Raw genomic sequence first — 17,711 nt, 5'->3', positions numbered from 1 at the left:
TTTTTAAATATATACTGACGTCTGAGTGCTAACCACAGAGAATATCATTTAATTTGCCTGGGATGCAGACTGGACACTGGGATTTTATTTTATTTTTTTTAATTTTTTTTTGCGGTACACGGGCCTCTCGCTGTTGTGGCCTCTCCCGTTGCGGAGCACAGGCTCCAGAGGCACAGGCTCAGCGGCCATGGCTCACGGGCCCAGCCGCTCCATGGCATGTGGGATCTTCCCGGACCGGGGCACAAACCCGTGTCCCCTGCATCGGCAGGCGGACTCTCAACCACTGCGCCACCAAGGAAGCCCGACACTGGGAGTTTTTAAAGGCCTCCTGTAATTCATCAGTGCCATACAGGACCATGGGCCTAGTGTCACATGTTATGATTTTTCCAAGACAGGCTAAAATCAAGATTTTTATCTTTATTTGTAATGTTTATATAAACACTGCTTTTTTTTTTTTTAATGCTGGCAACTAATTTTTTAAATTCTGTGCAAACCAAACACACCACTCTTGCTGCCTCTTGGGCTACCGATCTCCAAGTTCCTTTCTAGCTTACAATGTCTGTGGATCAAAATTAAGTTTCCTGTGTCTCAGTAGGTGGCCTCCTTACCAGGGGACTCTCCTCTGGCTTTTGAATCTTCCTATGTGAAATACTCATCAATAAAATGGGTCACTATGCACAATGGGGTGTCCCAAGAAGTGTATCATGTATCATGGTTACAAGTCCTTGGCATGTGTGGGTTATCGTTTTGGTCAGTAAAGTCGATTGGAGGTTTCTGAACAACAATTTCAGGCAGAGAAACCTGGTTGTTTTGAGGGGGTGGGGGGATGTTTGTTTATTTGATTTCCAGTTTGAGAGAACCCTGTAGTTTAAGCTGAATAGTACATGGATTCCTAAATACACTTACCATACAAAAGTTGAATTGCTTTCATGTAAGTAGGACTGGAGAAGTGGGAAGTGAATGACTGTAATTCATCTCCTGCCTTATCAACAGGCTTTTCTGTCCTGAGCAAACTCGGCTCCACAGAGCCTCCATCCAGGTTCAAAGGGAAAGGTTCAAGGGCTGGAGGAGGGAAAGCAGTGAGCTGAACATCTTCATTCCCTGCTCCTGAGTAACCACTGCTCTTACCCACTGTACTGAGCTTCTACTTAAGCTTTTGTTAGAAAAGGGGTTCAAGTGCTTTAAAGAAAGAAGTTAAAAAAACCCTGACCTAGATGAGGCTATCTAGAATACTCATTAATTTTTCAGATAACACTAATAGAAAAGTAACTGCACAAATAGAAAATACAAGCACCAATGAACAGTGAATACATGGATGGAAAAGAAAGTGGAATTCTGAGGCTATCCAACAAACCAAATCATACGTTATTGTTTATAACACAACTTCAACCTAGAGAAAGCCTAAGTAAAAGCATGGGGATGTAAGGTCCCTTGCAGCCTGCCCACTCACCTTCCGCGTGGAGCAACACTCCAGGCTAGATTTTAGTGTCTGTGAGAGTGAAAAGCATGCTTAGCAGTGAGGTTAAGTAAAGGTCTATAACATGAATCTTGAGGAAAGAGTAAAATAACCAAGATTATTCTTTCAAGATAAAAACACTATAAAAGATTGAATCTAAAAAGACAAAAGGCTGCAGAAGCGGCCAAAGAAAAAAATAGGTAAATTGGACTATATCAAAATTTAAAACTTTTATGCATCCAACTTTTGTACTATCAACAAAGTGAAAAGGCAGCTCTTGGAATGAAACAAAATATTTGCAAATTATATGTCTGGCAAAGGGTTAATATCAAGAATATAAACAGAACTCCTACAACTCAACAACAAAACAAACAAACAACTCAATTTAAAAATGGGCAAAGGACTTGAATAGGAATTTCTTCAAAGAAAATATACAAATATCTAATAAGCGCATGAAGAGATGGCTTTACATCTCTAATATTAGGGAAATACAAATCAAAACCACAGTGAGACACCACTTCCCATTCGTCAGAATGGTTATTGTCCAAAAAACAGAAAATAACTATTGGTGAAGATGCGGAGAAATCGGAACTCTTGTGCGCTGCTGGTGGGAATATAAAACAGTGCAACACTGTGGAAAGTAGTATGGCAGTTCCTCAAAAAATTAAAAATAGGATTACTATCTGATCCAACAATTCCACTTTTGGATATATACCCAAAAGAATTGAAAGCAAGGATGTGAAAAGATATTTGCCCACCCACATTCATAGCAGTAGGATTCACAATAGCCCAAAGGAGGAAACAACCCAATTGTGCATCAACGCACGCATGGATAAAGAAAATGTGGTGTACACCTAGCGTGAAGTATTATGCAACCTTAAAAAGGAAAGAAATTCTGACACATGCTACAACGTGGATGAACCTTGAAGATAGTATGTGAAGTGAAATAAGCCAGTCACAAAAGGACAAATACTGTATATTACCTCACCTATATACGATACCTAGAATAGTCAAATTCATAGAGACAGAAAGTAGAATGATAGTTGCCAGGGGCTGGGGGAAGGGAGGAAAGAGGAGTTATTGTTTAATGAGTACCGGGTTCCCATCTTACGAGATGAAAAAAGTCCTCGAAGTGGATAGTAGTGATGGTTGCACAACAGTGTGAATGCCACTGAAGTGTATACCTTTTTATAAAATGGTTAAAATGGTAAATTACATGTTATGTATATTTTACCACAATGTTTTCAAACATTTTTTAAAAACAAAGACTATAAAATCATGAAAGCATGTTAGCCCACATGCCAAGTGAGTTTCATGAGATGCCAGCCACACGGACTTAACGTATTTCTTCTTTACAATATCATCCCACTTCATTTGATAGACATGAGAACCTGTGATCCACCAGGGTGAACTCTGAGTGCACCTGCAATGGCAGGACTGTTCATAGGGATTGTGACTTAGGAAGGAAATCAATGGAAACATTAAAGAAAGCTTAGAAGGGCTGGTTGAACACAATGAGGTGAGCAGGAATACTGAAAATATTTTGGCCCAAAGGGATTTTAGTGAACCTGATGATTCTCGAACATTACTGGCAAGGCTACTTATAACAGACATCAAACTACTTATTATAACAGGGGAGATAAAAGTCAACTGGTACAGTTTGTGAGAATGAAGTCTTTAGACTACTAACAGGACAAAAGTGTAGACAGTAGGGATTGTTTATCAGACACTAAATGTAATACAGAGAGAAACTAAAGGATCTCATTCCAAAAACACATAAACTTGCCTCATGGATGCTGAAACAATCTTGCGGTTGGAGACAGCAATGATTTCACACATTTTACAATATTAGAAGGTCTGGCCCCCCTTCCTCTGGAAAAGTGAAGATGCTGATTTTTTTTTCATCCTCTCTGCTTCAGATGGATCTGAGAAACTCAGACGTGTTTGGCATGACGTGTACCACCATTAAATATGCTTCAAGGAGTTACAATATCAACGGATAATGAATAACGTAAAATTAACCATGAATAAAAGACAGACCAAATTTGATACTTCCACGAATTGAGAACTAAGAGCAAATTCACAGCAAGTAAGAGAAAACTCCAACAAAGGAACCTGGAAAAAGCTCCAAAAGATTGAGTTATAACGTAAAAAAGAATTTTCAAGAAAACGTGTCAATTAAGCTTTGGGCAAGATTTAAGAGCAGAGGCAAAGCTCTCAAGTTCATGGTGGTGCTAGAGGATCCAATCCCCCTGCTGTGCCTGAGGTAGGCAGTGAAGGAAGAAGATAAAGACATGATGCTTCGTGGGAGCAGGAAGATACACAAAGAGCTGCCAATGAGCTCCATCAGCAAGTGGCCCCCCAGCCCACTGGCAGCACAATGGGAACCAGACACCTGCGCACAATGCCTGAAGCACACACCAGAAGGATGCTCTGCGTCCAGAGACATGCCAAGCTTCAGCGGCAAAGACCTCTCCAGGTGGGAAAAATGTAATTGACCTATGTGCTTTTCTTCTTTTTATTCCTCTTTTTATTGATGTCAGGTCACTGAATATTCATATCATAAAAGCTATGTTCCATTTCATAGAGATAGCCATTTCAGGGTTTGGGATTTAGACAAATGATCTACTTCACAACAACCATCCATAAGACCCACATCACTTTACTTCTCAGTATTCAACCTTCCTAAATCCTCCCAGATGGCTACATTTTACCAAAAGACGTCTCTCCATTCACAGGAGCAGGGCTTCATGGGGGAGCAATTGCTCACACTTTCTGTGACTCGCCAACCACGTTTCTTGTGAGTAAAGGTCACCACGGCTTAATAACACTTTCTGTGTAGAATACGGAGAGGAACACAATTGCATTTTATAATCAGATCTACGTTTGTCCTTGTGACATAGCAACAGAGGAGAATAAAACATTCACTGACTGTCAAGCCTCGAAAGATGACTTTAAATCACCCAGCTTTATGTTTCAGTGGCCTTTTTTATTGAAACATAATCAACTCATATTTGATGAAACAGACACAAGACTATGGGAAGAACAACGATTCCAAATGTGGAGAAGGTCTGGACTTCTTACTGTTTGTTATTTCAGTAATTTAAGCATTTTGAGATTCAGGTCTATGAAACTCCTTTCTAACCCAAGTCAAGGACTTGGTCTCTCTCCAAAGTTTTTTAAAGAAAACACGGATTGAAAGTCAATGCACATCAGTCATGTGGGGGAAAGGCGGCTTTTGTAGTGAGATATGGATCTGAATCTCAGCCTTATCACTTATTAGTTACATGACCTGACCTTCGTGTCGTTACCTCTCTGAGCCTCAATTTTCTGTCTGTAACATGGTGCTGATAATGCTTACTTCTGCTGCTTGCTGAGGATATTAAATGGGGTAATGAATCAACATTACCTGGCACAGAGCCAGGGGCATGGTCAATGTTTTAAAAATTGAAGGTAAAAAGAGGTTAGGACATTTCTGGCTTCTATATGTGCTGAGGAGAAGGAAGAAGGTGGGGAGAGAAGGAAAGAAAAGAAGGAGTATCACAGCACAATGCACTGATACCCCTAAGATACGTCACTATCCTAACATCCTTTCTAACAGAAACACAGAATAGAATCGAAGACCCATCTTATGCAGCCAACTCATAAAGCAGGTATAGGACTCCCACCATAACATCAGGAGTCCAACGGGTTCCACTGTAATTAACTTGGATTTGTACTCAGACCATTCAGATGTGAGGATAAAATCATTTCTTAAATAAACTAAAGGGAACTTAAAGCTATCCCTCTACCCCCAGTCTCTACTGCAAGGGCTAAAGAATTTCCATATTCGTCTCCCTTTCCCACTCACTTCAGACATGCCATGTCCCACCAAGATGCAGTTATCCTACTTCCCTCTCTTCCGTCTCTGTTTGGGTGAAAAAAATCATCCATTCCTGTATTGGTTCAGTCTTTTGGACCATTTCTAACCGATTTTCTTCATATCTCATCACAGAATGATAACTTTAGGCAAGGCTTGAAGAGTAAACTGCAGCCAGCTAGCAAATTCAAAACAAGCCCAAGGTCAGCAGCACACCAGTGAGACCAGGGTTCATTACTTAAACGTTAGAATCATTTCACATGAAAATGAAAAGGGGGGTTAATCAGTTAATGAATCTGGCACAGCAGCATCCAGAGCGGCAGGGGAGGACAAAACACTGAATGAGTTCAGAAACCAAGGAGACATTATAAACAAAGAGGGCCATTGCCTACATGTCCCTGCTTCTCTCCTTAAGATCTAAATGTCCTTTGAGTCCTAACATTTAAGAGTGCAACCCTTTCCAGCTCTGGGAGGCTTGAATGCCTCTAGTGAAATGCCAGCGTTAATGAGAGTCTAATATACCTTTCCACCTGCAGCACCTGTGCAGACAAATTGTACCAGGCTTCAGACAAGCTGAAAAGCCTCCGTGTGCTGTAGATGGAACAGCTGGTAGAGTCAGTGTTCATTTGCTGAATGGTTCCTCTAGTCCCAGCTTGAGCTGGATAGGAAACTCTACAAAGGTAGCTAACTCGGAGCTTCCACGCAAGAAACATCTGTCAACTCAACAACTTTGTGTGAGACGCCTGCCTTCTCGGCTGTGGCGAATGACGACAAAGACTGCCACCAGATAGACTGACAATGGTAGTCAACACGTCCTTTCTGAAGTGACACAGCAAGACTCCATCGCCACTAGCTCCAGTTTTGAAACAACATCTGGCACAGAACCAGGGTCATTTACCCACCCCCCTCCTTGGAATAAAATGAACACTTGGTTATTCACAATGCATTTGGTCCCCTTCCATTGAGAGGTATTTTAGCTACCTATTTGTTCTATCTATTGAGTTTATTCTGCATCATTGTATCTACTCTACAAAGCCTGTAAGCATTATTATCAAAAAGGAAGATGAAAAACACCTTTTCAGGAACAGAGTGGTAGAAACCTTCAAACCACCCAACTAACTTCAAAGCATTATCTAACTCCCAGAATTACCCCAGTGGGTACAAGCACATACTATGGAGAGAGTGTATTTTTCAATAAAATATTCCCTTTGTGGGCTGAAACATGCCCTATCTTCTTATGAAATTATTAGTTCGTTATTAAAATTCTTCAATTGAACTATTTCTTGAGATCTGTTCCTCTGCTGACTCATACCCGCTATCACTGATCCTAATCCCACCCTGTACCAGAGATTCTCAGTAAAAGGAAACGAGAAGATTGTACATACACAAAGCCTACGTTCACACCTTCTCTCCAAAACTAATACACCAATAAAGCCAATAAACCAGTTGAAAATCAACAAAGAGAAAAAGAGATCCTTCCATGCTCCATGCCCACCTGATCTCACATTGTCCTACTTCTACTCTCAGCTTTGTCTTCCATTTCTAGATCTTTTCCTACCTTTTGGGAAAATCTGAACTTATCTTCTGAATGAGAAAACTAAATGCCTTTAGTGAATACTCACCCCTACATCTTCCTTCACTACACAAACTTCATCATGCATTTTCAAGGCAAGCACCTTATCTGAGCTCCCCCTGACTCTCCACAATGAGGGAAGGGGACTGTCCAAAATTTCCCATCAGAATGAAGTTGGATGCAAACAAAGAGCCATCCGAACTTTAAGGCTACAATAGGTTGTTCTGAATTTCACTCTTTGAGGAAAAGCATTTCTTTAAATGATGGTCCTTTAAAATGTTAATCTATTGCCAATGTGCTTCAGCATCACTTTAGGGAAAATCAAATGACACTCTGTCTCCTATAGACACTTTACAGTCTACAAGCTGAGGTGATTAACGCTTGATATTCAGTACAACATGGTGGCCCAAAAGCTAATAAGAAGCTTATTATGAATGACTTCACAGCCTAAGACAGTAGCCTACAATTCCTTCCCATTACTGGTTCTGTCCTCCAAGTCTAATGAGTATTCCTGCACATAACTTTACACTTTGATTTTTTATCATTACCAAGCCATCAGACATGGATTAGGAGCAAAGTCAAAGTAATAGGAAGTTATATCCCAATATTATTTTTGAGCAACTAACAGTTCTCACTTGAATGAAATGAATTTTATTTTACACCAAACTCAATGATATAGCTGTCGTCTGGAACTTCAGTGCTATACTCTACTTCCTGGAAGTTTAGCTCATTGGATTCCTGGATTTCAGCACAGAAACCCTGAGTTCCACTCTTCAGGCCTGCCATTGAGTTACTATGTAATCATGCCTAAGTCATTTTTTGATTTGTTTGCTTTTTCTCCATTGGTAAAATGGCAATAATCCAAATTCTCCAAGCCAGGGACCTCATTTTAGGATTTATTTTTAAGCTATGTTTCTAGAAGCCCTAAAATTCTGCATAGTTGTTTCAGGTGTTACATACAAATAATTTAGTCCAAATTTTTTATTTTTAATGTATATTTTAACACTGTGGGAATATTCTAGGAGTCACTGACTCACAAGTGATATATATTAGGTTTTAACACATTTTGGTGAACCCCCTTGCAAGGCATGTCTGGTTAACTCATTCTTGTCTGCAAATCTCAGTGTAAGACTCCTACCAAATTTGTGTATATAAATGACCTTACTTTAAATATGTTATTTATTAGTAAGTGTGTAGATTGGCCCTGGTCATTTTTTTAAAACAGCAGTACCTGCTTTGCTCTCATTTCTAAACATGCGTAATCAAGTCCTCATGTCTGTGAAAGCCTTTGTCAAAGCCTACATGCTAAACCAGTCCATATTGGGCATGTGCAGTACCTAGTCTTATCATGCAACCTTTGGGCAATGAGGCAAGATGGTGCTAGTGGTATAGTGAGAAACTGCTAGAGCCAGGTTACAAGGGCTGCTTGATTAATGGCAGATTTTGCAATCATGTTGGGGAATCATGCTGGATTTTCAGGGTGACAAACAGTTTTCAGGATCCTAAAGGGTTAGATGAGACACCATTCTGGGTTTCATGCAACTGGATAGGACCTCAGAGAATGGAAAATCCATGTTCCTTGAACATCGCACAGACTGGCCTATTGGTACAATTGGCTAAGTACATATCATCTAAGTTTATCACGGTAAACTGTCCCTTCTCTAAGATTTATATAATAAGAGAATTCCGTTTTCCCCTATCAGTAACCCACTTCTACAATAACATGCCCCTCCAATTTCTATACCATGTAAAATTCAGACTCTTCTACCTGGAACCCAGTCTTATCACATAATAGTCAATTACTCAATAACTAATTTCTAACAGATAATGTTTTAATATTACTTAGTTATAAATCTTTTAGTACTTATTAGAAGTTCTGTGTGCTTCTTCCCTGACTTTGATGCTTATGATAAGAAATACAAGGGCTTCCCTGGTGGCGCAGTGGTTGAGAGTCCACCTGCCGATGCAGGGGATGCGCATTTGTGCCCCGGTCTGGGAAGATCCCACATGCCGCAGAGCGGCTAGGCCCGTGAGCCATGGCCGCTGAGCCTGCGCGTCCGGAGCCTGTGCTCCGCAAAGGGAGAGGCCACAGCAGTGAGAGGCCCGTGTACCGCAAAATATAAAAATTAAAAAGAAAAAATACAAGCAGTAGTTAGGCATTGTTGGTGATGCAATTTTGAAATGGGATTTCTTACTATACCTCCCATGGGTTTCTGGGTAAATAATAACTGCAGAGTGTCCTGAGAGCACACAGCAGTCCATTACCATTTTCAGCTACCTGCCTGTCAAATCAGTATTTTCATAATATAGTTTATACTTTGGAGTTCTAGAGAAAATTATATTTGTAAAAGGAATCAATCACTGGGGGGAAAAAAGTTTGAAAGCTGCTATTTTGACGACACAACCGCTGGCATCATTTGTAAATCAACCTGATAGATAAAACCAAAACATCCAACGTGTATTCCATGCTGTATTTTGTCTGAGTTATGAGTAGGCATACCCCCTGAGAGGGAGACTGCTTACTTCAGCCCAACTCAAAACACAGATGGAACAGCTCTCCAAAATCAATTATGCAGTCAATGCATGAAAATAGAAAAAGTAAGTTTTGTGGGGAGACAGAAAATTTGGGTTTCATCTGAATCAGAAAGAATACACAGAGGTCTCATGATGATACTATCATGTCACTGATATTTATTATAAATATTGGATGCCTCTGGCCTGGTTGTATATTTATGATAAGGAATTAAACCAGTTGTTAAATGCCGAGCTGTGATTACACATGGGTTCTGGTCAGATTCAATCTTTTCTTTTCTTTTCTTTTTTAACATCTTTATTGGGTTATACTTACTTTAAAATGGTGTGTTAGTTCATGCTTTATTAAAAAGTGAATCAGCTATATATATACATATATCACCATATCTCCTCCCTCTCGTGTCTCCCTCCCACTCTCCCTATCCCACCCCTCTAGGTGGTAACAAAGCACCGAGCTGATCTCCCTGTGCTATGCGGCCGCTTCCCACTAGCTATCTATTTCACATTTGGTAGTGTATATATGTCCATGCCACTCTCTCACTTCATCCCAGCTTACCCTTCCCACTCCCCGTGTCCTCAAGTCCATTCTCTACATCTGTGTCTTTATTCCTATCCTGCCCCTAGGTTCTTCAGAACCTTTTTTTTTTTAGATACCATATATACGTGTTAGCATAGGGTATTTATTTTTCTCTTTCAGACTTACTTCACTCTGTATAGCAGTCTCTAGCTCCATTCACCTCACTACAAATAACTCAATTTTGTTTCTTTTTATGGCTGAGTAATATTCCATTGTATATATGTGCCACATCTTCTTTATCCATTCATCTATCGATGGACACATAGGTTGCTTCCATACCCTGGCTGTTGTAAATAGAGCTGCAATGAACATTGTGGCACATGACTCTTTTTGAATTATGGTTTTCTCAGGGTATATGCCCAGTAGTGGGATTGCTGAGTCGTATGGTAGCTCTATTTTTAGTTTTTTAAGGAACCTCCATACTGACCTCCATAGTGGCTGTATCAAGTTACATTCCCAACAACAGTGCAAGAGGCTTCCCTTTTCTCCACAGCCTCTGCAGCATTTACGGTTTGTAGGTTTTTTGATGATGGCCATTCTGACTGGTGTGAGGTAATACCTCATTGTAGCTTTGATTTGCATTTCTCTAATGATTAGTGATGTTGAGCATTCTTTCATGTGTTTGTGGGCAATCTCTATATCTTCTTTGGAGAAATGTCTATTTAGGCCTTCTGCCCATTTTTGGATTGGGTTCTTTGTTTTTTTGATATTGAGTTGCATGAGATGTTTGTGAATTTTGGAGATTGATCCTTTGTCAGTTGCTTCGTTTGCAAATATTTTCTCCCATTCTGAGGGTGGTCTTTTCATCTTGTTTAGGGTTTCTTTTGATGTGCAAAAGCTTTTACGTTTCATTAGGTCCCATTTGTTTATTTTTATTTCCATTTCTCTAGGAGGTGGGTCAAAAAGGATCTTGCTGTGATTTATGTCATAGACTGTTCTGCCTATGTTTTCCTTGAAGAGTTTTATAGTGTCTGGCTGTATATTTAGGTCATTAATCCATTTTGACTTTCTTTTTCGTATGGTGTTAGGGAGTGTTCTAATTTCATTCTTTAACATGTAGCTGTCCAGTTTCCTCAGCACCACTTATAGAAGAGGCTCTCTTTTTTCCATTGTGTATTCTTGCCTCCTTTCTCAAAAATAAGGTGACCAAATGTGCGTGGCTTTATCTCCGGGCTTTCTGTCCTGTTCCACTGATCTATATTTCTGTTTTTGTGCCAGTACCATACTGTCTTGATTACTGTAGCTTTGTAGTATAGTATGAAGTCTGGGAGCCTGATTCCTCCAGCTCGTTTTTCTTTCTCAACATTGCTTTGGCTATTCAGGGTCTTTTGTGTTTCCATACAAATTGTGAAAATTTTTGTTCTAGTTCTGTGAAAAATGCCATTGCTAGTTTGATGGGAATTGCACTGAATCTGTAGATTGCTTTGGGTCGTATAGTCATTTTCACAATGTTGATTCTTCCAATCCAAGAACATGGTATTCCTCTCCATCTATTTGAATCATCTTTCATTTCTTTCATCAGTGTCTTACACTTTTCTGCATACAGGTCTTTTGTCTCCTTAGGTAGGTTTATTCCTAGGTATTTTATTCTTTTTGTTGCCATGGTAAATGGGAGTGTTTCCTTCATTTCTCTTTCAGATTTTTCATCATTAGTGTACAGGAATGCAAGAGGTTTCTGCCCATTTTGTATCCTGCTACTTTACCAAATTCATTGATTAGCTCTAGTAGTTTTCTGGTAGCATCTTTAGGATTCTCTATGTAAAGTAGCATGTCATCTGCAAACAGTGACAGCTTTACTTCTTTTCCAATTTGGATTCCTTTTATTTCTTTTTCTCCTCTGATTGCTGCGGCTAAAACTTCCAAAACTATGTTGAATAATAGTGGTGAGAGTGGACAACCTTGTCTTGTTCCTGATCTTAGAGGAAAGGGTTTCAGTTTCTCACCATTGAGAACGATGTTAGCTATGGGTTTGTCATACATGGCCTTTATTATACTGAGGTAAGTTCCCTCTATGCCTAGTTTCTGGATGCTTTTTATCATAAATGGGTGTTGAATTTTGTCAAAAGCTTTTTCTGCATCTCTTGAGATGATCATATTGTTTTACTCCTTCAATTTGTTAATATGGTTTATCACAATGATTGATTTGCGTATATTAAAGAATCCTTGCATCCTGGGATAAACCCCACTTGATCGTGGTGTATGATCCTTTTAATGTGCTGCTGGATTCTGTTTGCTAGTATTTTGTTGAGGATTTTTTCATCTCTGTTCATCAATGATATTGGCCTGTAGTTTTCTATCAATGTGACATATTTGTCTGGTTTTGGTATCAGGGTGATGGTGGCCTTGTAGAATGAGTTTGGAAGTGTTGCTCCATCTGCTACATTTTGGGAGAGCTTGACAAGGAGACGTGTTAGCTCTTCTCTAAATGTTTGATAGAATTTGCCTGTGAAGCCATCTGGTCCTGGGCTTTTGTTTCTTGGAAGATTTTTAATCACAGTCTCAATTTCAGCACTTGTGATTGGTCTGTTTATATTTTCTATTCCTTCCTGGTTCGGTCTCGGAAGGTTATGCTTTTCTAATAATTTGTCCATTTCTTCCAGGTTGTCCATTTTATTGGCATAGAGTTGCTTGTAGTCATCTCTCACGATCCTTTGTATTTCTGCAGTGTCAGTTGTTACTTCTTCTTCATTTCTAACTGTTGATTTGCATCTTCTCCCTTTTTTTCCTGATGAGTCTGACTAATGGTTTATCAATTTGGCTTCTCTTCTCAAAGAACCGGCTTTTAGTTTTATTGATCTTTGCTACTGTTTCCTTCATTTCTTTTTTGTTTATTTCTGATGTGATCTTAATGATTTCTTTCCTTTTGCTAACTTTGGGTCTTTTTTGTTTTTCTTTCTCTAATTTCTTTAGGTGTAAGGTTAGGTTGTTTATTTGAGATTTTTCCTGTTTCTTGAGGTAGGATTGTATTGCTATAAACTTCCCTCTTAGAACTGCAGTTGCTGCATCCCATAGGTTTTGGGTCATCATGTTTTCATTTCACATAACTGATGTGTCTTAGATGCTTAACATGAAAACAAATATTCTAAAATCAGCAGTGTCCTTTTGCTTTTTGTATCACTTCTATATTATATCATTATTTAAACAATACTGTAGCCAATTAATGTGCATAGGGAAAAATCAATCGACCATAAAGAAAGCTTAAGTTTTTCTATTATTTAATATCCTTTCATAGAAGGCAACTTGACAACTGTTTTCTCTCAAGAAAATGACTTCCTAGGGGTTCTCCCAGAATCAAACCCAGTCATAAACATTCCAGTTCAAATAGTTAATATGAGAAATGGAAGAAACGCCAATAGGAAAGTGAGATAGGGAAGAGAAGGCAAGCATTAAATACTGTGTTATAGCCAGGTAAGAGTGTGGAAAAGTGGAGGTAATCCACAGAGAAACTCTGGGAAACACAAGCTTCCAACTTGAAGGGCCAGGGAGCTGGGGCATTTAGATACCCACTCCCATCAGTCCTTGGTTGAGGACTGCTGCTGGGAAGCTATTAATTCCCCTCACTTCCTTCCTGCCATCTACACAGACAGAGCAGACTTCAACAGCTTCAGAAGTTCCTGGGCTGGAAAATGCCAAATAATGGCAATTGAAAGTTTGCCACATGCACAAAATGGTAGGGTCTAAGAAATATAGGAGGGACATTGAACAAATTGCCAATAGCAGGCAACCGGCAAATGCAAATTCAGAGGGCTTCACAAGTCATCTTAGCAATTAGAATAGATAATAAGAAACCTCTCTCAACAAGAGCCTGAGATGCACTATTCTTATCATTTGAATAATGAGTGCTGGTTTCCATTTATTAAACAGTTCTTATGTGCCAGGTACTGTACCAATGGCCCAACGTCCATGATCTCATTTAGTGCCCACAACAATCTTATTAGTACATCACCAGTTTATAGAGGAGGAAGCTGGACTCAGAGGCATTAAGTAATTTACTGAAGTAACAGACACCAGCCCAGGTCTCTCAGTTGCCAAAATATTTTCTCTTTCTGCCTCCCACTGTTTTCAGCGTCCCTAGATGGACAGATATATTTTCTTTAGCTTGAGTATGTCATTAGCTCTGGAAATTCTATCTAAAAAACGTCACAGTCCGCCCCTTTCAGAGAAAGACCTGTGTCTTCATATCTTGGAAATTCCAGCCTGTGTACCAAACATGGAGAGACTTCCCACCTGGTGCCCCTGTCATCTCTGCCACGTGGACTTTTACGAGAGGCTCTCATTTGGTGCTCTGCACCTGCCCCATGGTGGTTAGCACTTTCAAAGAGCTGCAGGCTCCAGGAATCACAAAACCATCTCTGCTTCTATGTCCTTTCCCACCTGATTTCCATTTGCTCTGCCTGGTCATGATGGGAAGTTTCTTTTTTTTGTAGCATCATTCCAGTCTGACTTTTCTTTCACCTCTTCACATTCCACATTCCATCAAGTGGCAATTTTATTCTACGATCACCAGTTAGAACTTTAAAATAGATTTTCAAAGAATATCTGACTGTTAGAACTTCAAATAGCTCAAATATAACCATTTTCTTCAATAAACCTAAATTCTAATCTCTTTTAAATAGTATTTTGAGCAAAATAATAATTCATGCTCACTTGTATTAGTCCCTTTTCACTCCTGAGTCTCCAAGTCATTCTTAAAACCTTCAAACTTCAAGTCCTCTAATGCTATCACAGCACACTTTTAATTACTGGTATCAAAAGAAAGGGACTATCATAGGGGAAAAGCCTTCTATGTTATTTTACCAGCTTAATTTCTACACAAAAGCTTTCAAGTAATCAACAAAAAGAAGAAATGCGAATCCAAATAAGCCACAAACTAGGAAGACAGTCCAAGAATGAACAATGAAGGTCAAATCCAAGTACAACAAACCCCATGGAGAATACTGATGTTTTGCTGCAGTGACATTTCATGGTTAATTGGTGGTTTGTTAAAGATTACATTTCCAAGATCAAAAAGAATAATGATAAAACACACTCAGACATGGAAAGCAAGGGCTCTATAAACAGTAGCTCTTTGGAAATTATAAATGGTACTAAATGACTAATGAGGAAGATAGAGAGCTTACCAATTCTCAGGGAATTTTGTAACTTTCAAACCACAGACTGTTGTGGGCAGGATTTGATCAAAGGTCTCTAGAGTACACTTTCATCCTCATGAGGTTGGGGTCAGGAAGAGGAGAAGGTAAAGAGGACCAGGAGCTATAAGGCTGTGACTTGGAAAGGCCTTTTGCAGTCATCTACTTCCAGCATCCTGCCCCAGAATTCCTCAAATTCCATGTTTTCCCATAAGCTGTTATTTCCATCCAGGTGTTACATGTACCAGACCCCTTTTCTACAGCAATGGCCCTTTCAGGTCTTGAGGGAATTTAAAATCATACAAAGAAAAATCTGCCTTGCAGAATCTTAGGAGATTTCACTGATTTCACATTGCTCTTAATGGAACGAAGGCATGGCATCATCTGCCTAGCCTCATATAAAAAAGGAGGAAAAAACCAAAAAAAACATTCATTGCCCCATTGAATCTGGTGCCCTACATAGTCCCATGTGTGACACTGGTCCCACACAGTCCGCGCTGATGCTCAGTTAAACCCACCCTATACACAGTCACCTAAGTGGCTTTTCTAGGACACAGTCTGATGGAGGCACTCCTCTGCCTTCACCTTCAATGAATCCCCATTGCTTACAGAACAAAGTCTAAATGACAGAGCCATGGCTCTCGTTCCAGCCATATCTCCTATCAACCCCCTTTCTCAGAGTTCATGCCCCAGCCATGCTGAAGAACATACAATATTCTCTTTATCTTAAGGATTTTGTACAGAGTGGTCCCTCTGCCTGAAACTTCCTTCCTTCCTTCCATCTTTGCCTGGAAAGGTCCTGGAAAATTGCTACTCACCCTGCTCATCTCCACTATCACTTCATTCAAGAAGTCCCTCTGGGTCTCCCATTCCCTACCTCCACAACTGGACTTAGTTAAATTTACCCTCCTGTTTACACCCACAAACACCTACTTCCTCTATCAAATGACTTATTTCCGATGTTGTAATTACCTATTTCTTTATCAGTCTCTCTGACTGAACTATACACTCCTTAAAGCCCAAGAAGTTGTTTCCTTCACTATCGTATCACAAAACCTAACAGACTAACTGACACATGATAGGAACTCAGTAAATACGTGTTGGATGAATAAATGAATGAATGAACGAATGAACAACACACTAACCAGCTGTATGAGCTCAATCTCTAGTCCATCCCTCTGTCTCTTACCTGCAACCTAAAACAATCCCAGTACTTCTGGTTGTCTTCCTTGGTCCTGGAACATTTGTGAACTTGCAACAACATCATTCCCATCCCAGACAACGCCACTTCCAATAATTTGTTGTCCTTATCTATAGTAACACCAGTTACCTAAATTTGGCCCATCTACTCCAACCACATCCCAAATCCTCTGAGCCAGGTGCAGCAGCTTCCTTTCACAATGCTAGGACCCACCACAAAACAGATGATAATCCCTTTGCACATTTCAAGGAGCAGCACCAAGGGAACAGTACCTGGGAAAGGCCATTGACAGCTCAGAATACCCAGGGCATTTCTAGAACCTCGGCACTGCTCTCGCTCTAGGAATGAAGGTCCAAAAAGCATCTCAGAGAATGTTCATAATTGTAAACAAGCTCCACCTTTGAAACACAATCTAGATAGAACCAAATATACAAGCCTGCACAATGGATGAAGCCAACGTCTCCTCCATGATTGCCCTTCTGACAACCTTGTAGTCTCCTCAACCATAAAAGGTGAACTTCAAACTCACGACCTTGCCTTGTCACCAGAAACATCCAAGCTTGGATCAGTCTTTCCAAGACCAGATATTTGCTCTGTGAGCTACTAGAGACTTGTCACACACAGAAGTATAAGAGGATTATTTCTATCTACCTGGGGACCTGGAGTCTTTCACACTGCTCCTGTTAAAACTCTCACAACAGCAAAACTTTACCTACAAAGGGTTCAAGTTATGACACTCCCAATTTTCACAAACCTCCTCATCTCTTGTGAGTCACATGCAGCCAATTCCAGGAATTGGAAACATGGTTGTGAGGATGAAACTGACTTTGGGGCTCCCCTTGGATATGGTCTTCCAGACTTACCAAAAGGCCATTAAGAGGAAGGTTTACCCCACCTCAGGGAAACCCGAGGCAGTACTTGCAGTCAAGGGCTGGCCATGGCTTCTGAGCTACATCCAAAAAGAAATTCATACTGTACCTGGATCTGCTGGAGCCATTTCTGACTGTCCGAGAGCCAGCATGTACCGTTCCTGAACTGCCTCCATTGTGGATCATCAGTAGGGCTGTCAGATTTACTAAATAAAAATACAGGATACCCAGTTAAACTTGAACTTCACATGAATAGTAAGTCATCACTTTTAGTATAAGTAGATCCTATGTAGTATTTGGGGCATACTTATCTTCAAAATGTACTCGTTGTTTTTCTGACATTTATATTTAACTGAACAGCCTATATTTTACCTGTCAACCCTACTCATCAGAAATGATGGAGGCTTATAGAGATCCAAGAGATGCCTCAGAGCATCCTCAGCTTTTATTTCTATGTCCTGGACAGTGAGCCCGAGCTTCCCACTCCCATTAATTGCCTGTAATGGCATATATTC

At 40.0% G+C, this 17,711-nt stretch overlaps 1 long non-coding RNA gene across 1 annotated transcript in view; it reads right to left on the bottom strand.

Annotated features, from left to right (window-relative positions):
* The window catches only part of LOC309816134, a 485,423-nt gene that overhangs the window by 401,146 nt on the left and 66,566 nt on the right, over positions 1 to 17,711 (bottom strand). Inside the window, exon 3 of the long non-coding RNA XR_014295970.1 lies at positions 17,306 to 17,402. This is a non-coding gene — a long non-coding RNA (uncharacterized lncRNA). The remainder of the gene's footprint in view (positions 1 to 17,305; positions 17,403 to 17,711) is intronic.

This window comes from Mesoplodon mirus (assembly GCF_964341445.2).
Source record: "Mesoplodon mirus genome assembly, contig: SUPER_14_unloc_2, whole genome shotgun sequence".
Classification (NCBI taxonomy): Eukaryota; Metazoa; Chordata; class Mammalia; order Artiodactyla; family Ziphiidae; genus Mesoplodon; species Mesoplodon mirus.
The sequence above is the reverse complement of the archived record's forward strand: the minus strand, read 5'-3'. Positions and strand labels throughout refer to the sequence as shown.